This window comes from Ursus arctos, unplaced genomic scaffold, assembly GCF_023065955.2.
Source record: "Ursus arctos isolate Adak ecotype North America unplaced genomic scaffold, UrsArc2.0 scaffold_21, whole genome shotgun sequence".
Lineage (NCBI taxonomy): Eukaryota > Metazoa > Chordata > Mammalia > Carnivora > Ursidae > Ursus > Ursus arctos.
The window spans coordinates 18,281,694-18,296,971 of NW_026622886.1; the positions used below are offsets into that span (position 1 = coordinate 18,281,694).

General features: G+C 36.7%; 1 protein-coding gene across 4 annotated transcripts in view; it reads left to right on the forward strand.

Moving 5' to 3' along the window:
• NTN4 (netrin 4) overlaps positions 1–15,278 on the forward strand; it is a 110,494-nt gene that overhangs the window by 78,230 nt on the left and 16,986 nt on the right. The gene's annotated exons all lie outside the window — the stretch shown is intronic.

Sequence of the window (15,278 nt, forward strand, 5' to 3'; positions counted from 1 at the left end):
TCAGGAAAACAAGTCAATATTATGATATGCTATTAAAAAAATTTAAACTATCTCAGTGTGTGTTTATATCAACATGTACAACGTTATTCAAAATAACAATTTATTATATTTATTCTACTGTGCTTACCAAGTAACCTGCTACTCAGTGTGTGGTCCATAGACCAGCCCCATTGGCATCATCCAGTTGCTGATTAGAAAATGCAGAACTTCTTATCCTATCCCAGACCTACTGAATCAAATATGCACTTTCACAGAATTCCCAGGTGACTGTATCATACTAAAGTTATGACTGCTTCAGAATGCTTTTCCTTTTTTATTTTATTTTATTTTATTTTATTTTAAAGATTTTATTTATTTACTTGACAGAGATAGAGACAGCCAGCGAGAGAGGGAACACAAGCAGGGGGAGTGGGAGAAGAAGAAGCAGGCTCATAGCAGAGGAGCCTGATGTGGGGCTCGATCCCACAACGCCGGGATCACGCCCTGAGCCAAAGGCAGATGCCCAACCACTGTGCCACCCAGGCACCCTGCTTTTCCTTTTTTAAAAAAAGATTTTATTTTTAAGGATCTCAACACCCAAAGTGGGGCTAAAACTCACAACCTCTAGAGCAAGAGTCACATGCTCTACCAACTGAGCCAGCCAAGCGTCCCCAGAATGTTTTTCAACAAAGGGTAAATGCATCTTAGCACTTAGTCCACAGCTAAGTTGGCTGGAACATCCTACTATTCCCTAAGCATCCAAATTAACCAAGATTTGCATTTCTATTTGTGTGCATATGGATTTAGAATTTATAAAAATGAATTACATAGAGATTTACTGAGAAAAAAATGGATATATGAATAAATATGTTTCCATAGTACAGCATTTTCCAAAGTCTGATTCATGGAACACTAACTCCATGAGATGTCAATAGGAATCAGATAAGGAAATTTTTTTCTATGACCTTCAAATTTAAGAAATGGTGAATTAATCAAAGATTTCTGTCTTCAGGATTTCTCAGAGCATTTAATATGCTAACGTTCATTCTAAACCTCCCATAAAGCTTTGAGGTGTCTCTCAAATTTAACCAGAGAATGCTTTTCTTACAGAGTATCTTATGGGACCTGTGTTCTACAGAACACACTGGAAAATGCTGCTATTGTATAGTGACATATCTATATGAAGACCTCATTTGGGAAGACATATCCTAGAAGATTCCTTCTGTATATTTGTTCCTCATTTCTAAGTGCTAGAGCCTACAACTGTATATCAAGGAAATAGTAAACCTAACATTTCTATCAGTGAAATAATCACAAACATAATATTAACTAAGGCTCGGCAGTCTAGTCTATTGGACTGCCAGGGAGGATTTACGAAAACATCTCTTATTTCCTACTTGATATCTTCAGGCGTTTGGCACCATTGAAAGCCTGAACCAGCAGCCCAGACAAAATTTACTAGAAGTATAAATTATGCCCCAGTTTAGATCAGGAAATATTTACTGAGTACCTCCTCTATGCCAGGCACTGTGGTAAAGCACTAGGTCTGTAAAGATGAAAAGGTCTTCCCTACAAGATCTTTAATTCTAAATGGGGAGAAATGTAAGTAACAGATTATTTCAATACACTGTGGTGATGGTGATGATATAATAAATAATAGCTGACATTTGTTGAGTGCTACTAGTCTCTGTTTACTCTTCAAAAGGCTGTATATGTATTAACTCACTTAATTTTCACAAAAGCTCTTTGATGTTTGTACTATTATTATTCCCACTGTATGAGCAAAATGCAACGAAAGAGATACATTGAGTATCTCAGAGAAAAGTGTGCGGTAGAGTGAAAGCAATTAAGTAAAGACTTCCCTTAAAGAGATGCCTCTGATACGTCTTTGGGGGCTGTTTTTATTTTTTTCCTCTAAAAGTACAAACACAGTGTTTGTCCTATTTTCTAATCAATGATTGCCTTTGCTGACTTTAATGAGTGGAACTAGAAAGTGAAATGAACTGATGTTATTCTTCCTCATAGAATACATTTAATACATTATTCCGTTCAACAAATATCGGTGACATTAATCTTGGGACTGTGTTCACAGTTAGCTCTTTGCCAAATAAGCCAAGGATTTATTAGCACCATTGATGCTCTAGGCTATTTTTTCCCTTCCCACTCTCTTGACAAGCACTATGCTAAATGCTATTGTCCTTATGTATACACTTCTAGTTGATGGTCATAAATTTCATCAAAACTGAATATAAAGAGCCCTAAACCAAATCTACTAGGCAATAGATTTATTCCTGTGAATAATTAATTCAACTCTGTTCTCACTTCCTCTTGATTCCAGCCTTAAGCAGAACCAACTGTGGGACCCAAACAATCAACTACACATTTCCATAGCCAAGAAAGCACTTCTGAGGATTCCAGAGATGTTTGTTTTTTTAAGGCTAGTAGAGATCATTGAAACTAAATTTATTTCTACAACTCAGAAAAAAAAATGTAAAGGACAGTGCATTTAAGGTCTGTAAACACAAGGGAAAATGTGAATCTTTCCAGCTGATCTAGGGCTGAGAGCAGAATGGAGGCTCAAACTGGTTGGTTGCTAAGGTACAGAAGTAAAAGGGAAAGTATAATTATCACTGTGTACTAAGATACTTTGAGAAATATTGTCTTTCTGTTTTAAAAGAGCAGTCTCTTTTAGAGTAACTCATTTGAAATCTTGAATGTCACTTATGTACCTGTTGTTTCCTATCACCCAAGTAGATTTTCCTTTGGCAGACATATTTAAAATGTGAGAATAACCCCACTGAACAGTAGTGTGCTAGTTTTCTAGGGATGGGAAATGCCCTGACTTGTAGCATTGGCCAATTTCTACGGTTTAAGTTATTCCACCCAATTTCAAGCTTATCAGATCATTTTTCAAATCAGGAACTCAGACTCAGACTCTCCACCACAAGTGCAATGATTTCTCTTCTTTGAATGAAGCCTTGCCTCAGCTTCTTTCTTTGATTTCAAGCACTGCTCCAATCTAGTCATTGGTTCCCAAACCTGTCAATGGATCAAAATCACTTGGAGCACTTATTGAAAATATGAACTCTCAGAGCCCTTCCCTAGATCTTCTGAATCAGAATCTCCAAACAGGAACCAAGGGCAGAAATCTGTATTTTTCTTTTCTAAAAAGCATCATTGGTGATTCTGACTCAGCCCTTCAGTCCACTGACCAGAATTTGAGAACCATTATGTACACCATTGTTTCTAGTGTGAGCTTTATTCATTCCCATCCTTGGACGAAAGATTTTAAGCTAATAATCATCTATAACTTAATCTACTCACTGAATTAGCCATATCTACAACAGAAAATCCTGAAGGATTACTTAAAACTCTGGCTAGACACTTTTCCTGACTCAATGATAGATATAAATGCTCATAAGCATTCATATCACTTATCTTTCCCACTGAAGAATGTCCAACTTAGAACCTCTGCTTTTCTCAAAAAAAAAAAAAAATCTGGCAGGATTCTAAGATGTCTGCTTTTCATGTAACAGTTTCAAAATAAATACCTAGCAATTCCATTCAGAGAACTCCCTCTTATTCATGGTATATAAATTGATTTACCATAAATACCTCATATTTTAAAGTGCATTGTTGTGTAATGAGACTGGAATTTATAATAAAATTAGCCTACCATTACACTGACAATTTATTTTTACTTCTGCATTCACATACTTCAGAACATAGCACTAAACTACTATAGGTATGTTATTGTGTTGGACTAAATAATCATTGACTGTAGTTCTTCATGAAGCTCCATTCTCCCCCCCCACCCCATTTTGACACCAAAGAATATCTTAAATGTTAGATGCATGGGAAATTGGGTGTGGAACATTGACAGCTATTCTATGACATTTATCTACAGAAAATTTCTCATGCTTTAATAGAACACATGGTTTGAAATAGATGTTTGAAGAAACGCTTTATAGGATAGAATTAGCTCTTTTTTTTTTTTTTTTTTTTTTTTTAGGAAACAGCCAGTTAGTTCCTTTACAATAAATTTATTGACTTTTATGTTGTAACGTATTTTTAAGTATTGCATAGTCTCTCTCCATATTTAAAGAAAAATCAGCAAATGGAAAAGAAAGCAGGATTTATTCCTTGTCAAAGTAAACAACTTCTTGAAAAACTGACATGCCCTTCCTTCCTCCCTGGTGGGCCAAAATAAATGTAGTCGATTGCCTTTCAGCAGAGAGTGAATAAAAATAAACTTGGTCCTTCTGCCCTAAAACCCAAACCAAGTGTTTACCAAGATATCGTTTTGTTACTTGGTTACCGTTACCCTGCCAGGCGGCTATCTTTGTAAAGAGCTCTCTCATCCATCCAAATCTATCTCTTTTTTTTCCTTCTTGCTTTTTTTCTTCTTCTTTTCTTCTTTCTACCTTAGGTGAAGCCCTCAGCTCAACTGATGGAAACACAGTGCCTAGAGTAGGTGACTATCTTGCTGCAGACTGTCTTTCCATCCTTCACAGTCTACTCAAATATCATCTTCTCATCACGCTCCCAAGGAGAATCTCTGTGTTTCTCTGCTTGTTTGTACCTCTACTTAATAATTATTTCATTCTACCTTTAGGGTGGTTATTCTTTACCTTTAAATTGTCCCAGAAGTAAAATTCTGAAATTAATTAAATCCAAATTACCTTACCACAGTGACGCTTCCCACTTTTCACTGTTGTACCTATGTTCCAGTCCGTATCAGAAAAGGATTGTTTCCCAAAGGTCATTAAAGTATCTTCCTTACAGCAGCTTAGTGGGCTTTTTCGTTCAAATTATAGTTTCAACAAAGCCACACGAATCCATTTTATGTCAAATAAACAACATAGACATCCTTGTTGTATGCTGAAAGCAATGATTTCAGCATAGAATCAATATGAAGTAACTTTTTGAAAAGCAAACTTTAAATAGAACCAGTCACTTGGCAATAATAGTTGGGAACCTTTAATCTCAGCTTTTAAAAAATACAAGATGTAAAACCAGAGGGTTAAGAAGTGAAAGAGATAGAAAAAATTCATATATCATAACGTAGTAATCATACTAGAACTATCCTTTAAAAAGGTCAAATGACATAAATTAAAACTACCCCCCCAAAAGGAGAAATTTAATGAACTGATGAATAATAAAAGTCAGTCACATTTGGGAAGAGAAGTGGGAGGGGTCACAAAATTATTTAACATGTCTCCAAAACAGAAAGTATAATTCACTGAATACATAAATAATATGCCATTCTGCATTTGATGAGAACAAGCAATAAATAATCAAACAAATAATTATGATATATCAAAACTCTCAGAAAGCCTGGACAAAATTAGATGGGCTATAAAGAAGAGAAGTAGCACTTGTTGAATGTATACTATGGGCCAGACACCATGCTGGGCAATTTACATAAACTATCTCATTTAGCAATTTTTAGGAGTTAAGTGATGTTTTTGATTCTACACTGTGTCCTGGTTGATAAAAACAAAATGAGTTTTAAAATGCAGAAATAATCAGACATATATATTAGAACCAAAAATAATTTTTAAAGGAGGCTAGACTTTTGAAGAAACGTGTGGTACTGGGTTTTGAATGAGACCCTGCTTCCTGATGAATAGCCATGTGAAGCTTGAACCTAAAGAGCTGCATTTATCTTAAGGAATCTTGATATAAGAAAGATGGAGACAACTGAGGAATGTTCCTCATAGGCTAACAAAACAATCAAGAAAAGAGAGATACTAATGAATAAATAAGAAAGAGGCTGAATATTCTCAACTTAACTAGGAAACTGCTCAGGAAGAAAATACAACTTTCTTCACACACTCAAAAGGTGTAAGGGGACATAGGGAGTGGCAAAACATAATTTACTTCCCTAGAACAAAGAGTCGTAATTAGATGTAATTGGATGAAAGTGAGGAAAAAAGATTGATTAACATGAAAAAAAATTTCGCCACCAGTGAAAGGCATTTGTGGGTGGGGAATGTCTCCTACAGAGTTAGAATAAAGAACTTTTATCAAAAAATAATAAATAATAAAACTCGACTGAGTGAAGCATTAAATGTAGGGAACAGTCTTGCACTGGGAAGGCTCTGGATAATCTGTTCTGTTTAACCACTTCAGTTTTCTGCTCTTGCTTCTGTGCTGTTTCTGTGGTTCTGTGTGTTTGTTTCTTTGCTCTGTTTCTAGTGACTTGGGATTGCAATGCACCACAATGCTGTGGTGCTAAAATGGTAAAAACCTATAAAAGAAATAATATGAGCCTTTCAGGAGTTTCATCAACACGTATTTCATGGTTGTCACTCATTCAGAGGAACATTCGTTCAACAAAGATTGAGTGAGTCCCTAAAATGGGTCAGCATGGCCCTAGGTTTTGGGGATACAGAGATGAAAGATGTTGGTTTCTACCTTCTAGGCCTTCAAAGTGTACTATAGAGACAGCAGGGAGGTGAAAAATCATAAAGAGATTACACTGGAGGCCAGAAGAACATCTATCATTAAGAAATATTTATTAAGTGACTATAATTCACCAATTTTTTAAAACTCAACACAGATTTACTCACTGCTTACCTTGTGGCAGGCCTATCCTATTCAGTGTATATACAACAAAACAGAGTTCTTAATTCCATGGAAACAGACTATAAATGAATATATCCACGTAAATATGTAATTAAAAATTTCAGGGGCTCCTGGCTCAGCCCGTGGAGCATGTGACTCTTGATCTCAGGGTTGTGAGTTTGAGCCCCACATTGGGTGTAGAGATAACCTGAAAATAAAATCTTTAAAAACAAAACTGCAATACATTACGGAAAAAAAGGGTACCATGATGGAGTATAGCAAGGATGAACCACATCAATTCAAAGGAGAAGATAGATGGGGTCAATGGGGATTCTTTATCAAAAGGAAAAAGGAGTTAGGGATGACCCAGGTTCCTGACTAGGCACCTGTGTAGATGGTGCCTTGAGATGGGAATACAGGAGGCTTTCTTCAACAAAAAGATAATGGTGTTTGGTATAACCAAATCCCAAATACAGTGTCTAAAATTATACTTAAAAGTTTTCCTGTGATGAAATTTGTCTGTACGTTCAAAAGTACAGACAAATTCTTCCTCAATTTTAACTGAAGTAGCAACCCAGGAATATAAAATTGGCTATTTAGCTGTCTAAGATCTTTTAGATATACCCTGGAATAAATAGTAACTGGCTCAGTTACAACTAGTAAACAGGAAAGGAAAGATACAGAAATCAAATTGAGGGCCCAGCAGTGGTCACATAGTAAAGCATTCAAAATAAAGGGTATGACTTTTGTATTTATTTGCATTACTCATTTACAGTTTATAGAAAACACAGGAAATATACTTAAATACCTTACATTTATTTTTTAAAGCATTTAGTAGGGGCACAAATGACTAATTTATGCATACATGGATCTCCTTCGGTGTGGGATATACAGTAACTCAGGAGACATTGCATTTCAATAAGTGAAAGGCAAGTCTTAATTTAGCTTATTTTCTTATTAGATTTATTCTTGCATAATTTTATTTGACATTAACATTCATCTTCAATACTGTGGCACTACCTATCTTTGAACACAATGTGTATTATATTTAAAGGATGAATAAAAAAATGTTCCCTAGGAGAGCAAAGGGGTAAAGCATATTGCCTTTGACAATTGCCTTTGTTTACAACTTTTACTTTATTTTTCCGTAGTTGTTCATCCACTAGCAAAAATAATTGATAGTAGAAGGAAAGGAGAAAGTAGTACCAAAAAAGGTGGAAGACTTCATTTTATCTAACATTTAACTTCATGCTTGATACATTAATAACAGATCATACTGTCTCTTTTCTGTTTAGAGCTGCATCTCAGTCATTGCCCTTAACTCCAATTCTAAGAACCTCAGGGGGCAGGGAGGCAGCTCTTGAAATGGTTTTGATATTTAAAATTCACCATCAGAAATTATGTAGGGCCTTGGCCTTTTCAGGGGAAGATAGTTGTTGGGAGGCTGGGAGGCTCTGGTGAGGGAGTGGCCACTGGGCAGCGTGAAAGCCCTTGACAAGCTGCTTCTTTCCCAGCTGAGGGCCTTGAACTTTGAGTTCTGTTTTTAGAAACGCTAAATCAGGAGCACATACTTTCAGGGTGTTTTGCTCCCAGTGTTGCTTTTACTAACAGAATAGCAAAAGCTACAGCCATCAGGTAATACTAAGGAGTCCTAGTGATTTTTAAAAAGGGATAAGATGCTGAACCCAAATGGTTGTCTGAACAGTAAACTCGGTATCACGGATCACTCTGAATGAAAGGTGTGCAAACGACTCCTAGAGTTCCTGTGAAGGTGGGAATAAAGAGAAAAGGCAGCAATGGTTTCCTTTGACTACACCACCAAAAGCTTTAGCAATTCCATCAGAATAAAGGAAGCCACAATTCTCCCATTATGTCCCTGGCCATTTTGTATTCTTGTTTACATACTTATTATGTTCACATAGGTTGACAGCTGTGACTCTTGTCCTAGATTACATGGTGGGATATCTCCCTATAAGCAACAGGATCATAGATCACACCCTACTTTTTTCCAATATACTCTCATCCACAAAGGGAGAGTAAGAGCAGACGAATGTATTTTATCCAAAGAAAAGAACATGTAGTAGGAGAGTAACCTAAGTCTATAAAACAAAGTAGTCAAGAAAGCTGTTTTGCCACTAAAATCCTCCCAGGGGCAAAGTGAAGAATTTCAGCCTACTTTGGAAATCAAATTGTCAAAATTGATTTAAAAAAAAAACCCACTCATATCTGCAATAAGGCAATTATTGCTCTTTCCTCTGTGTTCCCATGCACCCTGGGCTACCTCTGTTATAACATATACTGCCTGTAATTATGTATTTGCATCTCTCTCTTGATTCACTGAAGAGTTAGTTATGACTCTGTATTCCTCTTTATATCTTTAGCCTATGGCATAGTTCATGTTAACACTAAAGTTCAAGAACTCTTTGGCGAAGGTGTGAGTGAATGAATGAATGAATGGTGGACTTTTAAAAACTAATATGTTGGGGTGTTTGGCTGGCTCAGTCAGTAGAGTATGCAACTCTTGATCTCGGGGTCATGAGTTCAAGCCCCCATGTTGGGCACAGAGATTACTTAATTGAAAAAATTGTTTTAATTAATATGGTTTGGCCAGATAATAACAACAGTTACTCTCTGAGCATCTGATGCTACTAATTCCTGATACATTGCTAATTATATACAGTATCTTATTCCTCCACAGGAACCCTATGACATAGGTATTATTACTCTTATTCCATCAATAAGAAAATTTAAATGAGAATAAGCCTCATAACTAGAATTTGAACTCATCTAGTCTGACTTTTAAATTGGTGCCCTTATGAATTCTCTTATGTTGCCTTTGTTTTATTTTCTGTCTTCCTAAAAGATCTTACAGGCAATTTCCAAACAAGCTGTATTGTGACTGAAATAATTATTAATTTCAGTGCCATGTAGATAAACAGGTTATTTAAAAATGTGTTCAACCACTGTTTCACGAACAGTATGGTTCCTGGTAGAAGACACTCCAGAACATCCCCATGTCTTAACTCTTTTCTGTAAATGCTCACAGAGGGACAGTGTTTCACACAGTAGATGTATTGCTGCAAACATATATCTATAAATAAAATTTGAATAATATTTAGCAATTACATATTCATTATTTGAAGGGAACCTGTTGTGAAATCATTTGTAGAAGTACCCATTTCCTTTCCTCTATCTCACCTGTTTTGAATATTTTGTATTATTATTTCAGGGTTTCTTATAACAGGACACATCAGTACAGAATGTACTATTTAAAATTAGTCTTTTGCATTATTAAAGAAATCTTGTGACAATATTTAGGAATTTAAAATGACATTTTCAACAATTTTATTCTGCCAATTTGGTTGAGAGAGCAGCAATGGGCAAATGGTTTGGGGGAGAGGCTTGGGAGGGGTGATAATTATTCTAGTAATGAATCATTTAATACCTAGACATGCCATATAGCTTTTAAATATATCTGGCTGTCACTCAAAGCAGCATTTTGGCTTTTAAAGATAACTCACCATAGCTTTACCAAAAATTATAATGAAAAAAATAATTAAGTTCAGAATGATAGTATATAATAGTTCAATCTTTACTATTATCTTCCAATGAAAAGATAAAGCTTATGTCAAGGATTTATGTCATGCCACTGGGTTGCAACTTCAGCATTCATTGTAATAAATATGTAAAAAGCGAAGTGCTTGGGTTGCACTTTAGAATCAACAATCAGTAAGAAACATGTTGGAGAACCAGAACCTGAACCAGAATCTAGGCAGACCTTTTCTTTTTTCCCCAAGCAAGAAGAAAATATATTTGCATTTTGGAAGAAAATAAGAAATGTAGATTGTGTGTGTCAAATATTGATTGTTCCACAAACTTCAGGAGAGAGGTATGCAAGGCAAGCCTTGGTGTGCATTTTGAAAAGTATGTCATGAAAAGTGTCAGTGCTGTCTGCCTGGAGCTAGTTCTGCATAGTTTCCAAATGGTATTTTTATCTTGTAATTATGTAAAAAGTCACATTGACAGAAGTCCGCTAGCACATGTGATAGAATCACATTCTTCTCTGGCCATTCCTGAAATATGTGTAGGTTTTAAAGTATATGGTAGTACAGAGAGGTCAAATCCTAGAAAGGCTTGAATTTTCTATTAGAGTAAAAAATAATGGTGGCAATGGGAGATGATATATTACAATAGATGGAAGTCCAAGACATCTTTTGTCTGGCTCCCCTATCTGCTGTCAAGAACCAAGCTGACTCAAAACTGAATATTGCAGTAACTATGGGTTTAGTCATCTCAAAACAATGAAATGTTTATATTGGATTATGTGATTTCATTTCATGTCTTCACATAGCACTTTGATACATTTTGTGTTATAAATTAAATAACCCTCCAAATTATTTCCTAGTTAATTAAATAAAAACAAATAACAAATCAATAATGCCTTGCTGACTTAGAGAAATATTAGTCATTCAGTTTTATAAGCTAGAAATGTGAAAATCTTCCTCAATTTCTGTTTGTCTCTCAACAGTGCCTTCTTCCTCCTCATCCAGATGACCTCCAAAATCCTGTCATTTCAATCTACACATAAACAGCGTTTCACATCCAACCTTTCCTCCTGTCCTGGCGTCTATTCTCTTAGTCCAGTTCCTTGTTCTCTCTCATTCCTTTCGTTTCCCTGACATCAGTCTCTCCCTACTCTAGTCTGTTTCATTCAATGCCACCGAAGTATCTTCAGAATTAAATTATAGCCATGTCATAATTCTGCTTTTTCAAAGTGTTATTTCCCATGGTTCTTTTATACCCACAGGACAAAATTCAACTTCTTGGGTTCGGCCCTTCTACAATCTGGCTCCGACCCTAACTCTGTGGCTTTTTTCTTCTGCCTCATCAACTTCAACTGCTTTCCACTCAATGTACATTCTAAAATTCTACACTCCCCAAAGAGGCCATGCCCTTTCACATATGATCCCCAAGCCTAGAATGTCCTTCGGGTCAATTTCACAAATGATGATGAGGGCATCTACAATATACCAGACACTGTTCTGGGGACTGAAAAATAAAAACCAGAAGATAAAGATCCTTCTGTCAATGAGTCCGGAGCCTAGCAGTAAGGGCAACAGGCATACAAACAAATAATAATGATGTACTATGATGCACACAAAATAGAGATATACACTAAAAGCAGAGGCAGCACAGAGGAGAGAGTGCTAAACTGTCCAGAGGGAGTGGGACAAAGAAGCATGTCAGGGTACAGATGGATAAGCTGGGAAAGGCAACACAGGAGTGACAAGGGGTACCAGGGCAGGAAAGAGCTTCACATTTTCAGAGAGCAGTAAGAGCTTCCACATATAATGCAGACACATAAAATTCAGTGGCGATCAACTATTCAGTTAAAAATGGTGAAGATGCTACATTTTGTGGTATGTGTTTTTTTTTTAACCACAATTAAATTTTGTTTTAATTGTTTAAAATAGATGCAATGGGGAGAGTATCTAAAGACTGGGATACAGAACTGCCTATCTTCTCCCTCCTTTTCAGTTTGCAAACTCCTATTCACCTTTTAGGATCAGTTCAGGTATCTAAATGACCCCTCCTTTAGAATCCCCATGTGAAAAATAAACTCAAAATGGATGAAAGAGCTAAATATGAGACATTAATCTATCAAAATCCTAGAGGAGAACAGAGGCAGCAACTTCTTTGATCTTGGCCGCAGCAACATCTTGCTAGACACGTCTCCAAAGTCAAGGGAAACAAAGGCAAAAATGAACTATTGGGACTTCATCAAGATAAAAAGCTTTTGCACAGCAGAGGAAACAGTCGACAAAACCAAAAGACAACCTACAGAATGGGAGAAGATATTTGCAAATGCTTTATCAGATTAAGGGCTAGTATCCAAAATCTATAAAGAACTTATCAAACTCAACACCCAAAGAACAAATAATCCAGTCATGAAACGGGCTGAAGACACGAACAGACATTTCTCCAAAGAAGACATATAAATGGCCAACAGACACATGAAAAAAGTGCTCAACATCACTCGGCATCAGAGAAATACAAATCAAAAAATGAGATACCACCTCACACCAGTCAGAATGGCTAAAATTAACAAGTCAGGAAACAACAAATGTTTCAAGGATGCAGAGAAAGGGGAACACTCTTACACTCTTGGTGGGAATGAAGCTGGTGCAGCCATTCTGAAAAACAGTATGGAGGTTCCTCCAAAAGTTAAAAATAGAGCTACCCTATGACCCAGCAATTACACTACTAGGTATTTATCCAAAGGATATAAACACAGTGATTTGAAGGGACACATGCATCCCAATGTTTATAGCAGCAATGTCCACAATAGCTAAACTATGGAAAGAGCTCAGATGCCCATCAACAGATGAATGGATAAAGAGGAAGTATATATATATATATATATATATAATAGAATATTATTCAGCCATCAAAAAATTGAAATCTTGCCATTTGCAGCAACATAGATGGAACTAGAGGGTATTATGCTAAGTGAAATAAGTCAGTTAGAGAAAGACAATTATCATATGATTTCACTCATATGTTGAATTTAAGAAACAAAACAGAGGAGCATAGGGGAAGGGAGGGAAAAATAAAACAAGATGAAATCATAGAGGGAGACAAAGCATGAGAGACTCTTAACCATAGGAAAAAAACTGAGGGTTGTTGGGGGGGTGGGGATGGTGTAACTGGGTGATGGGCATTAAGGAGGGCATGTGATGTAATAAGTAATGGGTGTTATATACAACTGATGAAATCACTGAACTCTACCTCTGAAACTAATAATACACTATATGTTAATTAATTGAATTTAAATTAAATTAAATTTTTTTTTAAAAGTATCCCCATGTGATTCCCTCAGCCTGTGTTCCCTTTTCTGTGCTCCCACAGCACGCACAGGCCTCTATTAGAGTACCTATCACAGTGTATGGAAAATTTTTATTTACTCCTCTGTTTCCCCAACAAAACCATGAGTTCCTTGAGGGCTGGCACCATTACTTACACAAGCATAGATCCCACAGCTCTACAAGAATTATTTACTGAATTAAATTGTTAGTTCACTATTAATTAACCACGTGCCAGACACCACACAATTGTAGCCATATACTACATGCATGATCTCCTTTTATCCACACAACCACCGTATAAGGAGAGATATGATTCTCATTTCCATTTTAAAGACAAGAAAACTGGGATAATGAGAAGCTAAGTACCTTGCCAAAAGTCACACAGTCAGTAGTTGAGATTTGAAGCCAGACCGAAGCCAAACTGTGATTTTAATGACAAAGAAATGAATCAATAGAAGATGTTTCCGAGGGAATAAAGGATGGGGTGGGATCTAGAGTTTTATCAGTTGAGAAGACTTAGCAGGAAGAATTGGCCTAGTAGGTGTCAGACTGTGCTATGTATCTTGCCGAAGTAATTTCATTTAAAATCATTTCATCCTCATGAAATCTCTATGAGACCTAGATACCCACCAAAGAAACCAAGAACAGCTGGGTGCTGGTGAGAGCTCTCTTCTGGGTTGTAGACTGCCAACTTCTCATTGCAGCCTCACATACTTCCTAAAGAAGAGGGCGCTGAGCTTTTCATCCTCTTATAAGGGCACCAATCTCATCACCCTCAAGACCGCGTCCAAACCTCCCAAAGATCCCACCTCCAGATACCATCACACTGGAGCTTAGGCTTCAACATATGAATCTGGGGGGTATACAGTCAGTCCATAACACCATGCAAATTAAATGCAGCTTTCTTCCCATCTCAAACCTGAACCCTCTCGGCTGTATCACTATAAATTCATGACTACTATCCTCAAGTATGGCCTTTATGTGCCTGGAAATTATACTTCACTTTCTATGTCTCTCATTCACTCTCCTAGTGCCACTCTTCATCTCTCTCACCTGATGACTTTGCTGCCTATTTTATCCAGAAAAATACAAGCAATCAGAAGAAAAGTTCTACCAGCTCCCACTACTGCATTTATCCACCTTCCTGTATCTGAGTCCATATGCTCTGCTCTGCATCCTGTTACTATGAACTGATCACGTTCCTACGCAAGGCCAACACCTTCTCTTCTGCACCAGATCTTGTCTGTCTTCCTTACTCCAGTATGCTTAAATATCCCTCCAACAATGCTCCCAGCTTTCTTTTGGTCATCAATTTTTCCCTTTCTATTGGATCATTACCATCAACATCAAATCTGCCTCAATTTCTCTCATCTTAAAATAAACAAAACAAAAACTCAAACTTTAACTTACATTCATATCCCCCTCCAGTATTAGCTACCACTGTATTTCTGTGCCCATACAGAAAAGTTCCTCAAAAGAGCTGTCTGTTCTCATGCTCAAATTCCTCTACTCCCATCTCCTGAGTCTTCTTCAAATAGGTTCACCACTCATCATTAGAGTGAAACTGTTCCTATCAAGGACACAATGGTCTTCATTTTGTCAGATGCCAAAATATATTCCCAATCCCCATCTTCTCGGGACTATCAGCATTTAACACAGTTGATGTTGTCTACCTGATGCTGAAACTTTGTTTAGCTTCCAGAACACCACACTCTCATGATTTGATTTCCTTTCTGGCTAACTGCTCCTTCTTTGTCTTCTTTGCTGATTCATTCTCAACACCCCAAGCAAAATCCATTCATATTTAATGCCCTCTAACTTAGAATAAATAATGTAGTTCGTTTTGCAGCAAATGTGTTTCCC